Genomic DNA, 26,816 nt, shown 5'->3' with positions numbered 1-26,816 from the left:
GTTTGATGCTTAGTTAATTCTGTGATATATTTCAATTACTTGTTTATTGCATTTTGGATTAGGTTTATCTCATAATTATAAACATAATTTTTGAAGAATTTGTGACGATGATTCATTAGTTTATTTTATGGTTGATGATTGAAATAGGTAAACGTAATTCAATTTTTGTCCATATTTAGAGTATTATCTATTTTTCGTACTTTTGTTTTTGTCCATATTTAGAATATTATGTATTTTTCATACACGTTTGACCAGTAAATTTGTTTAAGTTATTCATAGGAGGATAATATTAATTTTAATCGTAGGTTTATTACCCATAAGATAATGAAATAGGTTCAAAATGAATTAGGTGGCATTAATTTATATTATGTGGCATTATTGAGATATTAAGTGGAAAAGTTAATGACTTAAAAAGATAACGAATTATGGTTTTTGTCTATATTTATGTAATCATGTTTTTTTTTCGTACATGGTTAATCAATAAACTTATTTGACCCATTTAAAATAAGATAATATTGCCGATAATCATAAGTTGATGATGAAGCATTTATGTAGTGAAAGCTTGTCAATATATATATATATATATATATATATATATATATATATATATATATATATATATATATATATATATATATATATATATATATATATATATATATATTGAACGGAAAATAATTATTTTTTCTCATTTCCGAGTAATTAAAGCCGAGACCTCCTAATTAGTTGTTAGCTTAATACCTCCTTGTTACCCAAGTGCGCTAAACTCAACTTGTAACAATGGAATATGTATGGATACTTTTTTGGAATTTAGGAAATTGAATTTTGTCATGTGTTTTCAATTAAGAAATAGTGGTGTGATTTTAATCGCCAAAGTCAAAATCATAAAAGTGACTTACTGAGAATATCATTAACTTTTTCAAGGGTTTTTTTTTCTGTCCTAGATGTGTGGATTCGAGTGGGAAGGCCACAAGAGCAAGGAGTGAATTCGTGCCCTAAGGACGAGTGAGAAATTGATGAAGAAGACGTCAACCTTTTTTTGCATTCTTGTGCATCATTCGGTTCTAGAGCATGATTTTAAATACCACACAATTTGCCAAATCAACATCAACCTATGATCACCAATAATATTATCCTATTTTGAAGAGGTCAAAAAAATTTACCGGCCAAACTTGTATGGAAAAAAAATATGGTTACTTAAATGTGGACAAAAACCAAAGACAAAATCTTTTTCGTAGTAGATACTAGAAGGTGGATCGATAAAAAGATTTTGTCAACTGCTACTATGTCAACTAGATGGAATGGATTTATTTCTTCGAAAGTTAATTCTTGTGTGGAGAACTAGAATGATTAGATTGTCAACACGAAGTAACTTGATTACCGTGGAATTGATATTCCTAGTACTCTCTATCTTATTTGTAACTTGGATGTGGAGCAATTGGATCATAGTTTCTTTAGATACGAGATGGCTACTAGAACTTGGAATACAGTTATCAAATGGTTAGACATCCAAGTTAGTTATGTTTATTGCATGAACACTTTATTCGATCAAGTGGACAACCAACCGTGAATTTCAGTGCTTCCCTTGCTTCTTTTGCCGTGAGTTGAAAGGCTCGCCCTTTGGCCCTTAGAGCTTCAACTATGCCCTGTTGTCCATTAGTTATCCTTAAAGTTGCAGGTATTGGAGCTTGTATTGTGCAAGTTGGATTCAGAAGAGGACAGTTGGCCTTAAGGTGTTGGAGCTTGTATTGTACTCGCTTTCGGGCTTATACGCGCAGCATACCTGCCTGTACACCTAGTGTACTCCACCAACTTGGCCAAGTTTCTCATTCAGTTCTTAAACGGTTAAGGACTTCCCTAAGGTGGTTTATCTCATAAAGTTGCCAACTTTACGTGTATGCATGGCTTAATGGGGTTCTAGAGCTAAAAAGAGCTTAATAAATGACTTAACACATGCATGAGACCAAAGCCACCATAAATTTTGCATCTTTATGCTAAAAGAGCCCTTATTAACCAAAAGGGACCAAAATGGACAAGAATAAGCCAATGAGTTGACAAACTATAAGCTTTATACCTCACAAGCAACAAAATGAAGGTGCAAAAGTTGAATCTCTAAACTCATCTCCAAAGGATGAGTCTTCAATTTTCTTCAATCACTTTACAATGCACAAAAACACCCCAAAAAGCTTCTCAAGATCTCAAATGCACCTAACCAAAGCTAAGGAACGAATTTAGGGTTTAACGATGTGGCGGGTGGTCTAGAGTGTCCAAAAGGTGGGTTAATGATGCTTAAATAGGGAAACCCTAAAAACTAGGGTTTATCCATGGCCAGCATACGCCCAGCGTAACCCACGTACGCCCAACATACGTGGTTCGATCCCACGTTCAATCTCCAGGTAGTACACCAAGTGTACTCTATAAGACGCCCCACGTACTAGCCATAAGGACCAAAAAGCAATGTTTTAAAAATAAGAAGGTTTAGATGGAAACATACCAAATTCAAGTGTTATAATTCTCCCCCACTTGAATCGGACTTCGTCCTCGAAGTCTGTTGCTCCAAATAAATCTGGATAGTGCTCCTTCATCTCATCCTCCGGCTCCCAAGTCCACTCCGAACCCTTGCGATGCTGACACTAAACCTTCACCAACTCAACAACCTTATTCCTCAAGGTTTTTATCTTTCGGTCAAGAATCACCACCGGTCTCTTAACATAGTTCAGGTGGTCGTCCACCTGAATATACTCTAATGGAACCACTGCAGAATCATCAGCTAAACATTTCCACGGCTGAGAGATGTGGAACGTGCTATGAATCTGGCTAAGCTCATCGGGAAGATCCAGGCAATAAGCAACCTGGCCTACTTGGGCCAAAACCCTGAAAGGACCAATGTATCTAGGGTCCAACTTGCCTTTCTTCCGGAATCGGATGACACCTTTCCAAGGCGACACCTTCAGGAGAACATATCTCCTACCTGAAACTCAAGATCTGAACGGCGCTTGTTGGCATAACTCTTTTGTTGACTCTAACTTTTTTGGAGTCTACTCCGAACCTGATAGATCAACTCGGTCGTCTTAAGTACCACCTCGGTATTCCCCATAACCCGTTGTCCAACCTCACCCCAACAAAGCGAGGTTCTACATTTTCTCCCGTCAAGAATCTCAAAAGGAGGTCGATCACGTGATAACTGTTGTTATATGAAAATTCCGCTAACGGAAGATACGTATCCCAACTCCCACCAAATTCCAAAACACATGCTCTCAGCATATCCTCTAGGGTTTGAATCGTCCACTCACTCTAATCATAGTATGTGGATGGAAGGCTAAGCTAAAATGGAGGCGAGTACCCAACTCGTCATGGAACCTATTCCAAAACCTGGAAATAAACTTGACATCCCTGTCAAAAACCATGGAAACTGGCACTACATGTTGTGCCACAACCTCGCTAATGTACACCTCTGTCAACTTCTCCGCAGAGATACTCTCTTGGATTGGGATAAAATCCGAGTTCTTGGTCAATTGATCCACAATGACCCAAATCGAATCCACTCCGGGGACCGTCCAAGGAAACTTTGTAATGAAGTCCATGGTGATCCCCTTCCATTTCCATACAGGAATCCCCACCGGCTGCATCTTGTCGTAAGGTCACTGATGTTCGTCCTTGACTTTCTTGAAAGTCAAGAACCACTCCACATACCAAGCCACATCCTTGCACATACCAAGCCAAATCTCGGTTCATGCAGGGCCCAAACCCGCCAAGATGAACGGAGAACATCTTCGTCGCCCAGGATGAATGGAGAACCTAGACTTGTGTGCCTCCTCCATCAGAACATAACGCACACCGCCTTAATACAGAACCTAGGCCCGCCGATGAAGAGTCCACAACTTGTGACTATCATAATCGAAGGAATCCACTTGACCTATAATACGCTCGCTCTTTCGGTTCTCTTCCTTCATAGCCTCGATCTGAGCCTCCTGAATCTGCTCCAGATGCGGAGTAATCACGGTCATCCTCAAACATATATCCTGAATCAGAGCTGCGACCACCATATAGCTAAGAGCATCGGCCACCACATTGGCTTTCCCCAAGTCATAAAGGATCTCACATTCATAATCATTCACCACATCCAACAAACGGCGTTGCCTCATATTTAGATTCGGTTGATCCATCAAATACCTCAAGCTCTTATGGTCCGTGTAGATGGTAAAACAGACCCCATAGAGGTAATTCTACCAAATCTTGAGGGAGAAAATCATGGCCCTCAGCTCCAAACCGTTTGTCGGATAGTTCGCCTCATGAGGCTTTAGCTACCTCGACGCATAAGCGATCACACGACCTCATGGCCCTCAACACCCTCTATGCACCCTGCCGACCCTCACGGTCCTGTCATCTGCTATCTCAACCTCTAGTGGACAATCCAGCTCCCCTGGAGCTCTGGTAAATCTCTTGCTAAGCGCAAGCGATACGAATGATCGGGTAGCCCCCGAATCGAATAATACCATAGCAGAAATGTCGTTCACAGAGAACGGCCCTATATAAAACATACAATCATAAGCAATAATCAATCAATAAAATAAAGAGATGAAGGGAAGATACGTACCCGTCACCACATCAGGAGTCGCTCGCGCCTCCTCTGCTGTCATCTGAAATGCTCTACTCTTCGCCACTGGCGCCTCAGCTCGGCCCTACCGACCATCTGTAATCCTCAAAGTAGTAGGGGCAGGTGCAACCACCTTCCCTACTGCAGCTAAACTCAGACACTGGGACTTTTTATGTCCCCTCTGATTGCACTGAAAGTAAATCAGATCTGATGCTGCAACGGCACTAGCAGGGGCCGTACAATCCCTGCTCAAATGCCCAGTCCGACTGCACTTGAAGCAGCCCGAACTCCCTGCCTTGCACACCCCATCGTGCATCTTCCCACACCTTCCACATCGACTGTGGCCCCGCTGAAACCTGGACCTGTGATCTGAAACCTTGGGCTTTTTGCCCGAACCTCCTGAACCCGAAACCGCCTCCGGTTTCCTCTTCTTCTCCATCTCGAGATCAATCTCCCTCTCTCGAGCCCTAGCAATCATGTCGTCCAACGTTTTACAGCTGGACCGGCTCACAAACTGGCGGATATCGCTCCGCAACATCTCATGATATCGGGCCTTCTTCATCTCCTCATCGGCTGTATACTGAGGAACAAGAAGAGCCCTCTCCCTGAACTTGGCGGTGATCTCCCCCACAGTCTCTGTAGTCTGGGTGAGGTCCTAAAACTCTCTGGCTAACTGCTGCACCTCAATAACTGGTGCAAACTCCGCCCTGAACCTGGTAGAGAAATCAGCCCAGGTCATGGCATCCAATGCTGCATCATCTCCCATGGTATGTCCGACCTCCTCCCACCAATCTCGTGCCCTGTCCTTCAGAAGACAGGACGCCAATCTGACCTTGTCCCCCTCGGGACACCTGCTAGTGCGGAACGCGTTGGCCACATCCGCCAACCATCTAGTACTCGCTATGGGGTCCCGCGCCCCATGATAGTCTGGAGCTCCACATGCCCTGAACTCCCTGAATGTAAGTGTGCGCGACCCCATCATGGCCGCCACCTCGGCACGGAAGGTGCCCAATCTCTCATCCATCAGCTCTAGGATACCCTCCTTGATCGAACCGAAGATCATAGGAGTCTGCTCTAAAATGATACGAGTAATCTCTGACGAAAGAAACTCTTTAGTCTGCTCATCCATGTGCTCGTTCCCCGAGCCTGATCCTGATCCCTCCCCGGCACCTCCACTGCCGGCTGTTGTCCTCGGACGCAAAACCACCATTCTGAAACACATCATAGCAATATCAGAAAACTAAAATATCTCAAGGGATCATTGATACTACTACTAGCTTCCTGATCTTGTCTCGGCCTTCCTTGATTCGAGTACGGATCCTCTGCTTTCAGTAGTACGGGCCCATACTACCTTCCACATCTATCCGTACTTTCCTCAAGAACCGCCTTGACTCCACCAAGTCACTTCTACTACTACTGATCTCTGCTACTCTCATCCTAGGCTTGCCCTAGGGAAATCGCTGACTCCACTCATACCAGTCCTCAGCTGCCGAAGGCCTCCTTGTAATGCTGATTAGCCACCACCTGAATACCATCACATGCAATGAGGCTCGGATAATCCTTTGAGTAAAAGACTCGTCCCTACAACGGTTGGACTCAGACAAGAGCTGCGCAATAGGGCCAAATCCAGCACTCTGAGATTATTCAACCCTGATCACATGTGATGTGACGTATTCACCTAATGGCTAACTCCCACCACTCAGAGTCCCACAAAGCACAAAGCAAGCAGCATTCGGATAAGGGAAACATACTCAGGCAAAACTATTCTCATAACGAGAAGCTACTCTAGCATACAATGCTAAGCTCGCGCTACCAGGCATAACCTAAACAGGCTATCCTACTGCTGTCTACTCAATACTAGCATGCAATTCTCATAAAGCTGTAACACATATAGCAGGCACATAAGGCATCCTCCTAGATCCTTAGTCCTATACTAGCATGCTATTCTACTGAAACTGGAACAATTAATCATAATAATAAAACTTGTATTGGTAATTTGGGAGTACTTACTTGAGCTCGGCTGTAACGCCCGGGTTTCAGGGCTAAGCATTTTTGTCAATGTAATAGTCTAGATCAACTCTTGTAACTCTTTTTGAAGTAATAAAGATGAAATATTTGAGTATTATGTGAATTATGTGTATTTATGTGCTTATAATTTAATTATAAATGTATAATTAATAAATAATAAAAATAAGCGTCAAAATTAAAGTATAAGATAATCCCGATATCTCTACATAAAGTTGTAGAATATGTTTCAAGGTTTCCGTACATATAAAGAATGCCGAAATCCGAGTTATAACGAAGAAGTTATGACCCGTCGAAGTTTTACGGTAAAACCGGCACGGCACCGGGAAGCGTAAATAGTGAATTTACGATAGAGCAAGATTTAGCCTTAGCAATCTAAAAGAAAGTCGTAGAGTATGTTAAACTAAGAACATCGATAAAAAGAACGCCCAAATCTGACTTCGTATGAAGAAGTTATGATTTTTCGAAGTTTCGGAATAGCAGTGTACAACCCGAAATTCAAATATTAGATCGAGCGGTTTTTAGCCGACACGACCTGAACGAGAATCGGAGATCTCGTTAAGGGTAGCGTAACGAGAAAAAGATGGGTGAAAACGGATGTCGGATGAAGAAGTTATGAGGATTTAACGGACCAATCGTGTCCCGGCCCGTTAATAATATAAAATTTAAAATCGAGCCAAAATTAGCCGACGGAGTCTAAACGAAAGTTGTAGAGTACGTTCCCACCTTCGCGTGGATATAAAGAACGTCGAAAACGGAGGTCGTACGCGAAAGTTACGAATTTTTAAAGTTGAAGTGTGAAAATGCGAAGTCTGTTGCGAGGCTGATGACGTGGCTGCATCTGGGCCGCCCATCGCTGATGAAGGAACGCGCTTCGGATGATGACACCTGCCCTCGCTGTACGCTCCACGTCCGAAGCCAGTACGCCCCGCGTACCCTCGCCCTTATCTCTTCCGGAGTGCTAGCCAGCTGGTCCGAGGTGGCGCTCCTATCCGATGACTACGCCCCGCGTAGGTCCGAGGTACGCCCAGCGTACCGAGGCCTCGCAGGGCTATAAAAAGGGGCCGATTTTCCTTCATTTCTCACACCTTTTTCACTTCTCTCTCTAACTTCTTTCTCTCTCTACAACCCTAAAACACCTCTAAACCCTAGTTAAGCCCCTTAGCACCCTAGGGAAGCCCCAAGGCTCCCGGAGTCCCGAGAAAAAGGAGTTTTTCGGTTTCGAAACGTTGCTCCAATCAAGTCCCGGTTCTCGATAAAAATCGCTGTAAGTGTGCTACGCTTACGCAATTTTTAATATAGCTTTCAAATAATTATAGGAATGTTATTAGGTCCTTAAAATAATTATTTGGGCTATTATTATGAGTTATATCGAGTATTATTAACGCTTAATAATACTCGGACTAATTAATTTGTCGCGATTATCGTTAAACTAAACCCTAGTGGTATCGATACTAGGTTTTATCGAAGGAATATCGTTTTGAGAGTATCGAAGCGCTGTCCGAGTGCTGAGTCACCACCTAATCAGGTGAGTGCATAGTTACTTTCAGCTTACACATAGATATGAAGTATTTTATATAAATTACGTGCTATGTGTGCATATTTTCTGAATACTTGCTATCTATGCTGGATGAACATTGTTATACATGTTTTCAATGATTTAAACTGTATATGTATTTTATATCTACGAAAATGTTGGGGTAAAACATGGGTAGATATAATAGCTGATGTGTGATAAAATGATGAGAGGCCTCGATGTTGATGTTGTTGTTTCTGTCATCTAGCGGAGTATGGATGACGACCACAGACTCTTCTAGACAGTCCAGTGGAACACTAGCAGGCTCGCAACCTGTAGGTGTTTATGAACGATGTGTTCACCGGTGTACTCCATCCCCCCACATGGTTGCCTTTAGGACATTTATTGCTGAGGAATCCCCTTAGTAGTAGTGTCCGTCCCGATGATGATCCTTAGGCTAGGTCCCTTATGATAGGTGTTTAGGGACGTAAAGTGAGGATAACGGGAACGGGTAATCGGGTTATTATTGATTGATGAAATTAATAAACTTATTTATTGTGGGTTGAAAACCCTATGTGCTCACCAGGCTCCCAAGCCTGACCCACTCAGTTTTATGTATTACAGGTAGTGGCGCATGAGCATAGATGTGATGTTTTGGACGAGGGAGTACGGATATAGGCCTGTAGATATGAAATAATGTAGTAAGGCTTATATTGTACTGTTTATGCTTTTGATCTGTACGAACATGACATCCCAAGTCTTTTAATGAAATACATTTCTATGGAAATGCTTTTGATAAATCTTTATCATATCTTGTTTTGGGACGAATTCCGCAACACTTTCATTTAAAATGTAACTCTGATTTTTAAACAAAGCATAAACAAACCGGTCTTTTCTGGCCGTGATTTTGGGGATGTCACAGTTGGTATCAGAGCATTAGTTTAAGCGAACTAGGAATTTGTAGGATTTCTAGACTTAAACTTAGAATGCTAAGCGATGATTGTGAGGTGTGAGCACTAGCTTATTTTAGGAATGGTGCCTAAAATGCTTTTATGTGCTAAATGCTTTGTGCATGATATGCTGTTATTTGTTCGGATCTATGGTCTGTTGCCGACCGGATCTGGAAACCTTATGTGTTTAGGATTCTAAACGTACGACTACGATATTAGAACTAGCATGTAAACGTTTCGGAGTGATAAGGACGATTTAAACGTCTATCCTAAATAAAGATCTAAATTCACCTTATTCGGTGTATAGATCAATATGGCAAGGACTCGTAGCGGAAACGTGAACGCGAATGGAGATAGGAACCAACCCCCAGTGGTTCAACAAATACCTGTTGCACCTGAGCCAGTCACGATGGCCGGAGTGCAAGCGATGATCCAGGCTATGTTGGATCGTCAAATGGAGGAAACTAGACGTTTGCTCCAGCAAAATCGAGAGGAAGGCACTATTCAGATCGAACAGCCCGAGTTGAACGAAGGGCAGACTGAGGAAGGAGACTATAGTGGAACTGTTGGTCAAGTCAACCAACCAATAGTTCAAGAAAATAACCAAGATGACGGATTCGAGAGAAATGGATGCAAGTACAAGGATTTTCAGACTTGCAAGCCATCGACTTTCACGGGAAAGTAAGATCCAATCGGAGTCATGGATTGGATCTCGGAGATGGAGTTAGCTTTCATGACATGCGGTTGCAGAGGGAAGCTACAGACCACGTTTGCAGTGCGTCAGTTTCGAGGAGGCGTTGTACGTTGGTGGAATACTTTGGGGAAGACTTTAAGCCCCAACAAACCCCTGGAACTGACATGGGCAGAATTTCTGGTACAATTCAAACGAAAGTACTGCTCAGCTCAAAACCTGCTCGAGCTAGAGAACCAGTTTCTAACCCTAAAGAAGGGGAGCATGTCAATCGATGAATACACGAACAACTTCACAGAAAAGATGGAATTTGCCTTGCGTCTTGTTCCGGACGAGCTGACGAAAATTGATAAGTACGCAAAAGGATTACCATGGGAGTACGCGGTGCCAGTGCGTCAGGAACCTACTTTGGAGGCAGCTATCTGGGCTGCCAAGTCTGTGGAGGATATGATTAAGGGAAGAGCTGCCAGCAAAGTCGAGGTTGGCGAGAAAAGGAAATTTTACGGATCCTCAAGGTCCGGTAAGAAGGGCAGATTCTCGAAGTTTGGTTCGAGAGGAGGAGGATCAGAAGCGAAGTGGTGTGACAAGTGCAAGAAAAAGCATTCTGGGAAGTGTGACAGAGGGGTCACTTGTTACAAATGCGGAAAGCCTGGGCACTATGCCAATGAATGCACGTTCACTAAGAAGGTCTGTTATGAGTGCAACGAGGAGGGGCACATTTCAAGGGATTGCCTGAAGAAGAAGGAGACAGGAAGACCCAACATACCACCGAAGCCGAAGGCGAGAGCCTTCCAGATGACGCTCGAGGCTGCAAAGGAGGCAGCAGACGTCGCTTCAGGTACCTTTCTTGTAAATGGTTTGCCTGCAAATATACTATTTGATTCCGGAGCCAACTACTCCTTTGTGTCGCATAAATTTGGTGGGAAATTAGCATTGCCTGTAGAAAAACTAGATAATACCCTGATTGTAGAAGTTGCCAGTGGCAAATTCGTACCTGTTAGTAATCATATTAGGAACATCGTCATTGACCTAAACGGAAACGAATTCCACGAAGAGCTATTACCCATAGAGTTAAACGGTTTCGACATCGTTTTGGGTATGGATTGGCTTAGCGCTAACGATGCTGAGATTCAATGCCGAAAGAAGATAGTAAAGGTAAACCCACCCGGAAAAGAATCATTTATGGTGTACGGGGACAAATGCAAAGTGAATTCTGGAATCATCTCCCTGATGAAAGCCAGGAAATGTTTGTCAAAGGGATGTGCATCATACTTGGCATTCGTAATCGATGCCAAGAAGGAGAAGAAAGAGGTGCAGAATATACCGGCTGTGTGTGATTATCCGGAAGTCTTTCCCGAAGATCTTCCCGGATTACCACCTGATAGACAAGTGGAGTTTCGTATAGACTTGTTACCAGGAACAACACCAATAGCAAAGGCACCTTACCAATTAGCACCGACGGAGATGAAGGAGCTCATGACGCAACTTCAGGAGCTGTTGGACAACGGTTTTATTCGACCTAGTTCATCACCCTGGGGAGCTCCGGTGTTATTCGTGAAGAAGAAGGACGGAAGTATGAGAATGTGTATAGACTACCGAGAGCTGAATAAGGCAACGGTGAAGAACAAGTATCCATTGCCAAGGATTGATGACCTATTCGATCAGCTACAAGGTTCGAGCTACTTCTCAAAGATCGATCTTAGGTCAGGATATCATCAGCTAAAGGTCAGAGAGCAGGATATTGAAAAGACTGCATTCAGAACAAGATATGGACACTACGAGTTCTTGGTTATGTCATTCGGACTAACCAATGCTCCCGCAGCATTCATGGATTTGATGAATAGGGTTTGTAAACCATTCCTCGATAAATCTGTGATAGTGTTCATCGACGACATTCTGATCTACTCAAAAAGCCAAGAGGAGCATGGCAAGAATCTACGGGAAGTGTTGGAAGTGTTAAAGAAGGAGAAGCTTTACGCTAAGTTCTCCAAGTGTGATTTTTGGATCCGAGAAGTCCAATTCTTGGGTCATGTGGTTAACCAAGAAGGGATAATGGTTGACCCCGCAAAGATCGAGGCTGTAATGAAGTGGGAACGCCCAAAGAGTCCCACGGAAATTCGAAGCTTTCTAGGATTAGCCGGATATTATCGACGATTTATCCAAGGCTTTTCTTCGATAGCTGCTCCATTAACAGCTTTGACTCATAAAGGAGCTACGTATACGTGGAGTGAGAAACACGATGAGGCATTCGAGAAGCTAAAGAAGAAGTTATGTGAAGCACCGATACTTTCTCTACCCGATGGAGTCGAAGATTTTGCGGTTTATAGTGACGCTTCTGGAGTCGGTTTGGGTTGTGTTTTGACCCAAAGAGAAAAGGTGATAGCATACGCATCTCGACAATTGAAAGAGCACGAAAAGAACTACCCCACTCATGATCTGGAGTTGGCAGCGGTAGTTTTTGCCTTAAAGATATGGAGGCATTACCTCTACGGCATGAAGTGCAAGCTCTTCACTGATCATAAGAGTCTCCAGTATCTCTTTAATCAGAAGGAGTTGAACATGAGGCAACGACGCTGGCTAGAACTTCTCAAGGACTACGACTGTGAGATACTTTACCACCCAGGTAAAGCAAATATTGTTGCTGATGCTCTCAGTCGGAAAGTCAATCTGGAAAGGAAAAGGCCAAGAGCGTTAAGAATTGAAGTCGTTTCGACGATTGTCGAAAGTATCAGGAAAGCTCAAGAAGAAGCTTTAGAGGAAAATGACCGAAAGGAAGAACGTTTGGGAAGAACGTTAGTGTTCGGTACAAACAGTCGAGGACTGAAGGTATTCCAAGATCGAATTTGGGTACCTAAGACGGGAGGAATAAGAGATCTTCTGATGGAAGAAGCACACAAGACCATGTGCTCGATTCATCCCGGTAGCACTAAAATGTATAGGGACCTAAAACCCTACTACTGGTGGCCGACGATGAAGCTCGATGTTGCGAAGTATGTGGCCGAGTGCGTAACATGTGCGAGGGTTAAGGCACAACATCAGAAACCGTATGGGAGTTTAGAACCTTTACATGTACCCATGGGTAAATGGGAAGACATCACCATGGATTTTGTGACTAAACTGCCCAGGACGAAGAACGGTCACGACATGATTTGGGTAGTCGTGGATCGTTTCACCAAGAGTGCACACTTCATAGCAGCCAACGAGAAGTGGTCTATGGATAAGCTCGCAAATGCTTACGTGAAGGAAATTGTAAGACTTCATGGTGTTCCTCTTACGATTGTATCGGATCGTGATAGTCGTTTCACGTCAAGGTTTTGGAGGAGTCTACAAGAGGAGTTGGGTACAAAGTTGTGTTTGAGTACTGCTTACCATCCGCAAACTGATGGCCAGAGCGAAAGAACGATTCAGACACTGGAAGATATGCTGAGAGCATGTACCCTCGAATTCCAAGGGAATTGGGACGAGCACTTACCTCTGGTAGAATTCTCCTACAACAATAGTTTTCACTCGAGCATCAAGATGGCACCTTACCAAGCCTTGTATGGACAAAAGTGTCGTACGCCGTCTTGTTGGCTTGAAGCCGGAGAGAAGCAGTTTATGGGCCCCGAGATAGTCCATGAGACTGCTGAGAAGTTGAAGGTGATTAGGGAAAGAATGTTAGCAGCTCAGGATCGTCAGAAGAGCTATGCTGACAAGAAAAGACGACCGATAACCTTCGAAGTTGGGGATTCCGTTTTGCTTAAAGTCTCACCGTGGAAGGGACTTATAAGATTCGGGAAACGAGGAAAGTTGAGTCCAAGGTTTATTGGACCGTTCAAAGTTCTTCAGAAGATAGGGAACCAAGCTTACAAGTTGGAATTGCCCGAAGAACTCAATGGTATTCATAACACTTTCCATGTGTGTTATTTGAGGAAATTCACGGGAGATGTTCCCGACATAATTCCAATCTCAGAGTTAAGGATGGATGAGAATAAAAGGCTGATCGAAGAGCCTGAGGCAATTGTTGACCGTAAGACTAAGAAGTTACGACGCAAGATGGTCGACTTGGTGCTAGTCCGATGGAAACATTCGAATGGGCCGAATCTCACTTGGGAAACAGAGGATGACATGATGAGTCGCTATCCACATCTGTTTGCTGATGCATGATTCCGGGACGGAATCATCCTAAGGGGGAGAGAATTGTAACGCCCGGGTTTCAGGGCTAAGCATTTTTGTCAATGTAATAGTCTAGATCAACTCTTGTAACTCTTTTTGAAGTAATAAAGATGAAATATTTTAGTATTATGTGAATTATGTGTATTTATGTGCTTATAATTTAATTATAAATGTATAATTAATAAATAATAAAAATAAGCGTCAAAATTAAAGTATAAGATAATCCCGATATCTCTACATAAAGTTGTATAATATGTCTCAAGGTTTCCGTACATATAAAGAATGCCGAAATCCGAGTTATAACGAAGAAGTTATGACCCGTCGAAGTTTTACGGTAAAACCGGCACGGCACCGGGAAGCGTAAATAGTGAATTTACGATAGAGCAAGATTTAGCCTTAGCAATCTAAATGAAAGTCGTAGAGTATGTTAAACTAAGAACATCGATAAAAAGAACGCCCAAATCTGACTTCGTATGAAGAAGTTATGATTTTTCGAAGTTTCGGAATAGCAGTGTACAACCCGAAATTCGAATATTAGATCGAGCGGTTTTTAGCCGACACGACCTGAACGAGAATCGGAGATCTCGTTAAGGGTAGCGTAACGAGAAAAAGATGGGTGAAAACGTATGTCGGATGAAGAAGTTATGAGGATTTAACGGACCAATCGTGTCCCGGCCCGTTAATAATATAGAATTTAAAATCGAGCCAAAATTAGCCGACGGAGTCTAAACGAAAGTTGTAGAGGACGTTCCCACCTTCGCGTGGATATAAAGAACGTCGAAAACGGAGGTCGTACGCGAAAGTTATGAATTTTTAAAGTTGAAGTGTGAAAATGCGAAGTCTGTTGCGAGGCTGATGACGTGGCTGCATCTGGGCCGCCTATCGCTGATGAAGGAACGCGCTTCGGATGATGACACCTACCCTCGCTGTACGCTTCGCGTCCGAAGCCAGTACGCCCCGCGTACCCTCGCCCTTATCTCTTCCGGAGTGCTAGCCAGCTGGTCCGAGGTGGCGCTCCTATCCGATGACTACGCCCCGCGTAGGTCCGAGGTACGCCCAGCGTACCGAGGCCTCGCAGGGCTATAAAAAGGGGCCGATTTTCCTTCATTTCTCACACCTTTTTCACTTCTCTCTCTAACTTCTTTCTCTCTCTACAACCCCAAAACACCTCTAAACCCTAGTTAAGCCCCTTAGCACCCTAGGGAAGCCCCGAGGCTCCCGGAGTCCCGAGAAAAAGGAGTTTTTCGGTTTCGAAACGTTGCTCCAATCAAGTCCCGGTTCTCGATAAAAATCGTTGTAAGTGTGCTACGCTTACGCAATTTTTAATATAGCTTTCAAATAATTATAGGAATGTTATTAGGTCCTTAAAATAATTATTTGGGCTATTATTATGAGTTATATCGAGTATTATTAACGCTTAATAATACTCGGACTAATTAATTTGTCGCGGTTATCGTTAAACTAAACCCTAGTGGTATCGATACTAGGTTTTATCGAAGGAATATCGTTTTGAGAGTATCGAAGCGCTGTCCGAGTGCTGAGTCACCACCTAATCAGGTGAGTGCATAGTTACTTTCAGCTTACACATAGATATGAAGTATTTTATATAAATTACGTGCTATGTGTGCATATTTTCGGAATACTTGCTATCTATGCTGGATGAACATTGTTATACATGTTTTCAATGATTTAAACTGTATATGTATTTTATATCTACGAAAATGTTGGGGTAAAACATGGGTAGATATAATAGCTGATGTGTGATAAAATGATGAGAGGCCTCGATGTTGATGTTGTTGTTTCTGTCATCTAGCGGAGTATGGATGACGACCACGGACTCTTCTAGACAGTCCAGTGGAACACTAGCAGGCTCGCAACCTGTAGGTGTTTGTGAACGATGTGTTCACCGGTGTACTCCATCCCCCCACATGGTTGCCTTTAGGACATTTATTGCTGAGGAATCCCCTTAGTAGTAGTGTCCGTCCCGATGATGATCCTTAGGCTAGGTCCCTTATGATAGGTGTTTAGGGACGTAAAGTGAGGATAACGGGAACGGGTAATCGGGTTATTATTGATTGATGAAATTAATAAACTTATTTATTGTGGGTTGAAAACCCTATGTGCTCACCAGGCTCCCAAGCCTGACCCACTCAGTTTTATGTATTACAGGTAGTGGCGCATGAGCATAGATGTGATGTTTTGGACGAGGGATTACGGATATAGGCCTGTAGATATGAAATAATGTAGTAAGGCTTATATTGTACTGTTTATGCTTTTGATCTGTACGAACATGACATCCCAAGTCTTTTAATGAAATACATTTCTATGGAAATGCTTTTGATAAATCTTTATCATATCTTGTTTTGGGACGAATTCCACAACACTTTCATTTAAAATGTAACTCTGATTTTTAAACAAAGCATAAACAAACCGGTCTTTTCTGGCCGTGATTTTGGGGATGTCACATCGGCTGATCGCATGCACCACACCCTTATCTTGTTTAAAAATTCTTTTCTTTCTAAGTGCTTTCCAAAATTTCATTCGAAAAATTTTTTTTTTTTTGAAAATCTTTTTATCTTTCCCTTAGTTTGAGTTCAGATGCACCCGGAGGTGTATCCGAATACCTCAAACCAGGGCTCTGATACCAACTTGAAACGACCTAAAAATACGACCCGAAAATTTCATTTTTAATATAACCAAAATCATAAAACGGAGTATATCATAATAAAACCATGCGTTGCAAATCTCGAAACCATACTAAAATACAAATGAGAAAACGGTGTCATGACTGTATCAAAACATATCTAAGATAGCTGATCAACTCCCAGGATAAAAACTATAGATGTGGTGTGTGCGATGCCATCATCCTGAGCTCTTCCCTTTGCTTGCGGAAGTACCTGAAACCAAAACTGAAACAGTAAGCACGAAGCTTAGTGAGCTCCCCCAAACTACCACATACCACACAATAACATATAAAGCACATACTGGGCCTTGCCCACTGCATCGGACCGAAGTCCGGCTAACCAGGGCCTTGCCCCCTACATCGGGCCGAATTCCGAAGCTGACTGGAACATCGGACCGAAGTCCGAAGCTGACTGGGACCTTCGTCCCCTACATCGAACCGAGTTCGAAGCTAACTAGGACATCGGACCGAAGTCCGAAGCTGACTGAGACATCAGACCGAAGTCCGAAGCTGGCTGGGACCTATGTCCCCTACATCGGACCGAAGTCCGAAGCTGACTGGACCTCTGTCCCTTACATCGGACCGAAGTCTGAAGCTAACTTAACATAGCATAAACATATCAACTGGCATAAACACATAAATCCTGTCTGAACCACGAAGGCATCAAACATACTAATCTACTACATCGGATCGAGGTCTGAAGCTGACTGCTACCTAAACGGGCCGGCATTGTGGCCTTAGACCCGTTCCTACTGAAGGGAAACTCACCTCGTGAACTGGCTGCTGTGTGAATGGCTCTGGAAGCTAACTGCTGCTGCTCCGGTATCTCCTCGGCTACAAATCCATAAACACACTCAATCAAATACTAAACACTGAACTGGAGTAAAATGACTCTTTTACCCTTGGTCAAAGTCAACTCTCCCGGTCAAAGTCAACCCTCTCGGTCAAAGTCAACCCACAGTTGACCTGACTCGCCGAGTTGGGCCGCCAACTCGCCGAGTCTCTAATCTCATTTCACAACCCCACTCGTGGCTACTCGTCGAGTATGGCATCGACTCGACGAGTACTCTCTCGATCCAAGAACTCAGACAATCTGCATCCGACTCGCCGAGTCATATGAACAACTCGACGAGCTGTTCTTGAGCTTAAGAAGATTGCCTTGGACTCGCCGAGTTGTATGAACAACTCGTCGAGTCCCTCCATTACTGAGTCTGCTCTCCAACTCACTGAGTCCACTCTACTACTCACAGGCTTCCACTCGACAACACTCAGAAAGGGGAAAAACGAGACTCGCGACTTGACTCGCCGAGTCGTTCTTCCAACTCGCCGAGTCACATCCATGCAACTACTCTAAACTCGATTATGCTTGAATCCATTGCATACAAATGATAGATCTGAGTCCAATAAGCTGATCCACCACGTAAAGTTTCCAACTTTACGTGTATATACACATGAAAAAGGAGATATAGGCTAAAAAGGCACTTAGAAGAGTAGATCTAGGGTTCTTATGCAAGGCATCTCCAAAAAGGCAACAGATCCGGGCTCTACAACTCCTAAATGAACATATCTAGGGATATCTCGTCGCATAAAGGCATCCTAACAACTATAGGGCTTAGAAAATGCATCAAACTAGCCCTAGAAGAGTTCTAATGAAGATTTAAAGCATAAAACAGAAGGAATCCGAGAAATACCTCAATGAACTCTGATTTTGCCCTTGGATCTTTGCTCCACACCTCTTCTCCTTGCTCCTTTCTTCTTCTCCTTTTTCAAGCCTTCAAAATCCACACAAAAGCACTTAAAACCAACAAGGGATGGATTAGGGTTTTCTCACAGCTCTCTGAGGGTAAAGGAGGCGAGTTTGGGGCACAAAGCATTGCTTAAATAGTGAGCAACCCGGGGATTTAGGGTTTCTTCCAGACAGGCAGACTCGCCGAGTCCCGAATATGGACTCGCCGAGTCGCCAACTAACACATGCACGAAAACTCGACCCTACTCGACGAGTCAGGCCATAGACTCGTTGAGTCCCTCAATAAAACTTCTAAATAAAAACCACGAAAGCATCATACCAAAGACGGGGCGTTATAGCTCAAACAGAAGAAGTGAACTACTAATATCACTAGGCCCATAGCCTATCACTAGAATACCCCTACGAGGTCCTCATCATAGGTCTGGATTGCCTCTGAGCCCACAGCATGAGTCTAGTATGCCCTGCGTGGCCCTTAGCTCCTGACTGGAATGCTCCTGATAAACTATCAACCTTGTCCAAAAGAAAAGGCCTAACCAACGACCTTCGCAACACCAACCAGCGCCACGATGTTAAAACCCCACCATGTACGATTCACTTATAGAATAAGTTGTTATCCAAGCAAAATCCTACAAACCTTAGTCGCACATAACCCTAAAATAGAATGATAGTCGAACTCTTGATCCAATTTTTTGCAGACTATAACCCAGACCTGATCAAGCACGTAAGCCGAACCAACCACCCACAAATACACACGAGAATCACTACCATGCACAAAATTTGGAATTCCTATCTCCATATTTACTCGCCACAAGCCCATACTCAATCGACACTGATTCGATTCTACTAATATTGAACTAGTCTGAGAATACTTCGTCGATTATCCCAAAGGTTACCAAAATCCGAGTTCGATACGAATCAAATTTCTATCAATCTTCGAGGAGAAACATATTGCAATGACTTAGGGAACATAAGCACATTGCATAAGGGAATTAATGAAGCGTTCCTAGCTTCTCAACTGTCGCCTCTTGAATTCCTTGGAGAATTTCCGCTCCCTGAGAGGTTCACCAATTAACGCCTGTCTGACCATTCTGGAAACCATAATCTGATCAACAACAAACAAAACCTTCAATGGCTCGCGCTCAACCTGAGAATTCCTAATTCTCCCCCACTTAGAACACTAATCACCACCCACTGGTGTTAATTCGAAACATGACTTAACCGATAGTCCCTGATGCTTGAATGATCCCACACCCAAATCTTAAAGACCAAAAGATAGATGCTCCAACTAATATGTCAACAACAAGTTATTTCCCTTGGCGCTTCCAACCGCCAATCGATAACGATCACTACAACCGCTGAATCCTGACAATGTTGAATACCCATCCTATGGGGCCCTATCCGCAGGCCTCCCACATAATACCCATCTTCCCAAAGTGCTCCAAACAAATCTCTCGCTCTCGGGCTTGAGAAATGATATCATTCAGGGTCTCGCACCCTGACTCACTCACTAGCTCAATCATACTCATCTGAACTGCAGTAGCTGAAGCAACCTCTGCCCTAAACCAACTATAACAACTCCCAAGACATAGTCTCAAATCCCAAAAGTGCAGTAGATCGCACAACCCATCCTTACCGCCTGATACAAAAGATCCAAGACGAATCAGATCTTAGCTCTTAGGGGTCGGAACGGTAATTTGGACGTCTCCTAAGATACTCATGCCACATCTACCCACCTACGCACACCATCAATGAAATATTCTCGCCCACCCCTGCAACTAACTGACCCCGGGCTGGAATACAACTTGATCCTGGGGTCACAAACCTGCTCACTCCTCGAAGCTCAAAAAACTGGAAGGGAATAATCATTTCCCTAGAAAACGACACTCCAATCCATCTATTACCCCTTCTACTTCCAGCTACAACTCTAACGGATCATAATCATCACTCCCTTTTGGATTCCGTGTGACCCAAATCTCGGCCTCGAGCAAGATCACTTGAAGCCTCAAACCAGGAAACTTATATACCAACTTCTCTCGCTCAACCCGCGGAGTGCAACGAGTACGAAACATTTCCCTGATCCCAAGTAAATACAGCTCTATGCTCATCAGAGTACATCCAAATAACAAGTCCCGGTACTAGAAAGCTCAACCAACTCCTCTTCCTGCCACAGTTACAGTTGTTGTAGCTTCCGCGGCAACCATCTAGGCAATGCTTGCATAACGCTCATCGAAATACTCAACCATGGCGGTCTTGATAGACCCAAACATCTATGGAAACTGTCTCCGAACAACCTCGATCACCTCCTCCCGGATGATCTCACTAACAAGATCCTTTGACAATACTGGCCTATCCTAGCTGCCAACTCCCGATCCTGACCCGGATCTGGTCTCAAGACGTCTCGTAACCATCATTTTGATAATACACAAGAAAGATCTCTAATAACCCATATGCTAACAGGGAACCAAATCCCAACCAACTCTAGGGGTTGTGACTTCCTTGCTACGTGTATGGGTCCTGTGCTTTTAGTAGTACGGGTCCATACTACCTTCCACACATACCCATATTTGTCTCAAGTATCACCACAACACCCTAACAATATACATAAACATAATGAGCGCTCAATCCTCACTCCTAGAGGAATGCTAAATATCTCATAAATGGCCTACCGACTAGACCTGGCAATCCGTGTCTGCGTGTCGTGTATTCGTGTCAGACACGAATTTACACGACACGAATTTGGTAAACACGAACACCACACGAATTATAAAACGTGTTTCGAATATCAAACACGAACACGACACATAAAAACTTCGTGTGACACGTGACACGACACGAATATACACGTTTTTAACCGTGTTACACGAAAACACGAATAAACACGAATAAACACAAATAAACACGCTTTTAATGCATTTTTTAAGCTAGGATGACAAATTGACAATAACATGCAATAATCTTAATCCAAAGTACAAAGTACAAAGTTCAAACTCAAAATTACAATCCCAAAATATTTTAAAACAAGTAAATTACTAAATTACTAACTATTAACCGTGCCAGAGGTTGAACTTTTAACCAAGTTAGGCTCCTCATTATCATCCAAACTGACAACTTCGTTCACCACATCACCAACATTATAATTAGCTTCTCCAAATAATTGTGTCCGTAACATCAGATTTGAGGGAGCTTCGATATTGATCAAGAACTTTACCTCCAACACTAAATGCAGACTCGGAAGCTACAGTGGAAATGGGAATAGTCAATATATCTCGTGCCATAGCAGTAAGATCGGGATATCGAACCTGATGTCCTCTCCAATATTCCAAAATATTTATCTCTATTGTTCTTGGCATTCGGGGCTCCTCCAAATATAAGTCAAGTTCGGACTTTTTAGTTGAAACAACATACTCGTAATCAAACGAGTCGAACTCCTATTAGTAAAATGAGAACATTAAAAATCTTGAATAAATATGATAAAAAATAATAAAAAAAAAACAGTTTTCATTTTTCATAATAAAAAAAAACATTTTACATTTTTCATAATAAAAAATAGTTTCCATTTTTCATAAAGAAAAAACAGTTTTTATTTTTCATAATATAAAAAACAGTTTTTATTTTTCATACAAAAAACAAAACAGTTTTCATTTTTCAGATTTCAAGTTTTCGGTTTTCATTTGACGAATAAATTATTGAATGTAAAATAAATATTAAACAAAAAGTTGTACCTTCCAAGCTTCATTGACATTTATACCGCTACCAATTTCATCCAAGCTTTCGTTAGGCTCATTTACATCATTTAAAGTTGAGCCATTATTTTTTCTCATTGCAGAATTACTACAATAAATATCAAAAAGAGACGATAAAGTATCTTTCACTTCATCAAATTGACTTGATTTCTCTCCATAAATCTTAGTGTAGCCCCATTCCACAGTTTGCAACTTGTATCGAGGATCAAAAACCACAGCTAGAGCCAAAAGCAAGCTAAACTCGGACCAATATTTCTCAAACTTTGCAAACATCAAATCAACCATTTTTTTAAGTCTTGCATCATTGCTGTCCCTATGTTTCTCCAAAGTCAAACGGGCCATTAAAACAGAAGGAAAATACAAGTTAGATGTAGGATATTTTGACCCAGAAAATACACAAGTAATGTCATAGAAACTACATAAAAATTTGCTAAGGACTTCAATCCTATCCCACTCGTCATTAGTTGGACAAAATCTATAATTTGAATCACTTGCTTCCAAATGAGTAAAGGCCGTACGAAAGTAAAGTGCACTTTGAAGCATGAGATATGTGGAATTCCACCTTGTTGGAACATCTTGTCTTAACCCCCGTTTTGGATCCAAACTAACTAACTTCACACAATCCACAAATTGTCGTTTGTGAGCTTGAGATGCTTTGACATACTTCACACTTTCTCTTACTTTAGAAACACAACCATCAATCTCTCTCAACCCATCTTGAACTATCAAATTTAGAATGTGAGCACAACATCTTATATGAAAAAATTGACCATCTTTAATAAGTGCTTTCCTAACATTCAATTGCAACTTCAAGATATTAACGAAAGTGTCATTCGCGGAAGCATTGTCTAATGTTATGGAAAACAACTTACCTTCTATTCCCCAATCCGCAAGCATAGAGTAAACTTTTTCACTCAATGAAATTCCATTGTGGGGAGGTGGCATATCAGAAAAATTCAACAATCTTTTCTGCAAAATCCAATTTTCATCAATGAAATGAGCTGTAAGGCTAATGTATCCATCAGTAGTAATAGAACTCCACAAATCAGAAGTTAAGCAAATACGACCCGGTGCTTCCTTTAGAAACGATTTTAACTTGTTAGTTTCTTTCTTGTGCATATTCACAATATCAGATCTCACAGTGTTTCTATAAATGATAATGGTAAGTTGTGAATGACAATTGCTCTTACTAACTTCTCACGAAATATATCTTTGCTGAATTTTGAGGACTTCAACATCAAAGAATCTTTATCCTTCCCCAATAACATTTGACCTACAACAAGCCTATCTGGCCTATAACATTTATTTATATGTCGTTGTAAGTTCCCGGTTCCATATCTACTGTCATAGTTCTTCACCTCATCACACCATCTGCATTTTGCTCTCTTAACTCCATCTTTTGTGACAACATCATTTAATAACTCGAATACACGCCATACCGCTGATGTTTGTTTCTTCTCCCTCTTACGGGTTCCTTTCATTTTCTGATTGTGTTCTCCCTCCTTCTTTACCTCCACACAATCATCATTTGAATCATCCTTAGTATCATTGTTAGTATTGTCATCCATCTAAAAAAACAATAATTAGACAAACTGATAAAGGAAACAAAACAGCCAACCATGCCTAAAAGAGTTACAAACAGATTTATTGGGGCTTTGTCTTCCAATTTGAGTCAACTAGAAACAAAATCCTACAAAGGAAAAGATTATATAACATCCTATGGTCTTAACAGTTAACAGTTAACATCCTATGGTCTTAACAATTTAAATAGTCAATACATGATCAAAGGAGACAATACAATAAACAGAAAAATCACAGGGCTGAATCTGTGATCAAAGATTCAAAGGAAACAAAAAATAAACAGAAAATAACAAAGGAAGAGATTATATACCATGTTTGTGTTAGAAGCCATAAACTCAGAAGAAGCTATGGTGACAGAATTGAGAGACCGGTGACTCACGAGAAGTCGAGAATCAGTGAGCACTGAGCAGCTTCGATTTCACTTCAGAAGAACCGATGTCCGATGGTGACTTGGCGAGCCTGTGAGCTTGTGAAGCACGAAGATGTGGGACGTGAAGCACGATGGCGACGGTGACTCAGTGAAAGGCTAAAGGACCGGCGATTGGAGAAGCTGTGAAGGCTGTGAGCCTGTGAAGCACGAAGATGTGGGACGACTCGGCTGACGATCGTGATAGATGGCGAGCGACGATGAAGAACTCAGATAGTGATTCGCGATTTCGCGTGAGATGAAGAAGTGAAGAACTCAGGCCTCAGCTCAGCTAAACGAAATTGAGAATTTGAGATAGACTGATAGAGCATGTCGGCGATTTTGGCAACGAACGATTCAATTTAGGATTCAATTTAGGGTTATAAACTATTTATTAACTTTTACGCAATCGGTCCCTAGTATTTTATAAATATAAAATTTAACCCTAAAATATATATATGTGTATATTATATATATGTGTTTATACATGTCACGTGTCAACACGAATTTGTATCGTGTCTTATACGTGTCTAAACAGGTAAGTTCGTGATTGACACGTGTAAGACACGAAACACAAATTTAAAATACGTGTCAGACACGAATAAACACGAAACACGAATTTCTAAAACACATACACGGAAAACTCGTATCGTGTCGTGTATCAAATTGCCAGGTCTACTACCGACCTCACACAATCCACCTATCCATGAGACTTCCACCAACCCTGTAGCACTAGTGTATGCTAGCCATACATAACGCTGGACCCTATTGACTTTCGAATATCTGATCCTACCCTAAGCCCCCAATCAAACAAGAACAGAACATAAGGCCTAACCAAACATTCTCAGGCTATAAGATCTTAATTATGTATAACCATGATGCATACACTAAGCAACTACAGTAATGATGTCAATCTCATATAAGTAAAACCCTAGGCTAGCAGGCATCATGTAATCAGGCAATTCTATCATGGAATTCCTGAAGATCTCTAGCTGAGTACTAGCATGATGTTCTAACACATCACATTATCAAATAACCGTATGGTATTTTAGGGTCTACTTACTGGCTCCGGGTGATCGTACACCCTGCATCCTCTATTTGATATTTTGAAAACCTTTTTTTTGAAAATCGTTTTGGAAACCTTTTTGAAAATCATTTTAAAAACCTTTTCCTTAGTTTGAGAAAAGATTCACACAAGTGTTCCTCCAATTCACTCAAACCAAGGCTCTGATACCAACTTGTAACACCCGTAAAATTCAAGCCAATTTAAAACTTTTTAAACAATTCAAAACCCATTAGTTATTACAAAATGTTTTCAAAATAGTTTAGTATCAGAGTATCCCAGAAACCATAAGTCCAAAACACGAGGATGTGTACGGTCACGCCTTCGCCTTGCCAAGTCATCTGAATCACCTGTAACAACAAACTGAAACCGTAAGCACGAAGCTTAGTGAGTTACCCCCCCCCCCCCCCCCAAAAAAAAAATACTGATACACATACAGTCCACAAAACCATGTCAGCAATATCATAACATAACAAACTGAACAGCATGAAATGGGCCCACAACTTTACAGACTGGATTACCCATGGGCCCACAGTATGAGTCTGGATTGCCTTCCGGGCCCAAAGCTCACATCTGGATTGCCACCGAGCCCACAGTACGAGTCTGGCATGCCCTACCCGACCCTCAGCTCGTATCTGGAATGCTCCCGAGTCCTCAGTATGAGTCTGGCATGCCTTGCCCGACCCTCAGCTCATATCTGGAATACTCTAGGGTTTGTTGCCTACCACACGGAGCAGTACAACCTCAACCCATCCCATATAACATGTCGACATATAACATAACTAATGCATATACAGATATTCATATAGTATCACAGGTAATCCTACAGATCTACCTGACTAGCATATCAACTGACATACATCACTAACTCAAACTCAACACATCAATAACTACTAGGATATCAAATCCAATGGGCCGACCTTAGTGCCTTAGACCCCTTAGTATAGTGAGGATAACTCACCTGGCACTGTTGAAGTCCCGTAGATAAAACTCCAGCTGCTGGTTGACAGATCCCCGAACTGTCAACATCAAAGAGTATCCAATTAATAATTAGGTTCCAAGCCCAAGGTCCAACTCACACTACAAAAGCCCAAAAGTCAAATAATGGTCCAAAGCCCAACATAAGGCTCAATTTTCAAAATTGGGCCCATAACTCTATGTGGTCTTTCCTTAAGGCCCATCCAATTATTTCGATCCAATTCCCATGGCTCAATATCACATAATCATAAAGGCCCAATTATGACCCATCTATGGCCCAATTTTCCAAACTGGGCCCAAGTCCTCACATGGGCCTTATCCTAAAGCATGTCTAATTATTTTGGTACGTTAAGTTGTTCTTGGATAGCCCATCAATAGTCCAATCACCAAAGCCCAATAGGAAGGCCCAACTCAAGGCCCATGTGAAATTAGGGTTTTCACATGAAATGACGATTAGGGTTAAGTGTTCCTACTTAACCCATTAAGGGCTTAATCCATTAAGTCCAATATTGCTTTAGGTTAATTTGTAATTGATCATTAATTAATATTTTAAGTTTATTAAATAATTCTCGTGTGTGTCCCGATCAATTCCCACAAATTAGGGTTTTATGCAATTAGGGTTTTCCAACCCAATACTAGCCCATTAGTCCATTGTTTGGGCTTTTATGTCACTTTGGGCCT

Source organism: Lactuca sativa, chromosome 8 (assembly GCF_002870075.4).
Source record: "Lactuca sativa cultivar Salinas chromosome 8, Lsat_Salinas_v11, whole genome shotgun sequence".
NCBI classification, from domain to species: domain Eukaryota; kingdom Viridiplantae; phylum Streptophyta; class Magnoliopsida; order Asterales; family Asteraceae; genus Lactuca; species Lactuca sativa.
This window is presented reverse-complemented; position numbering follows the sequence as displayed.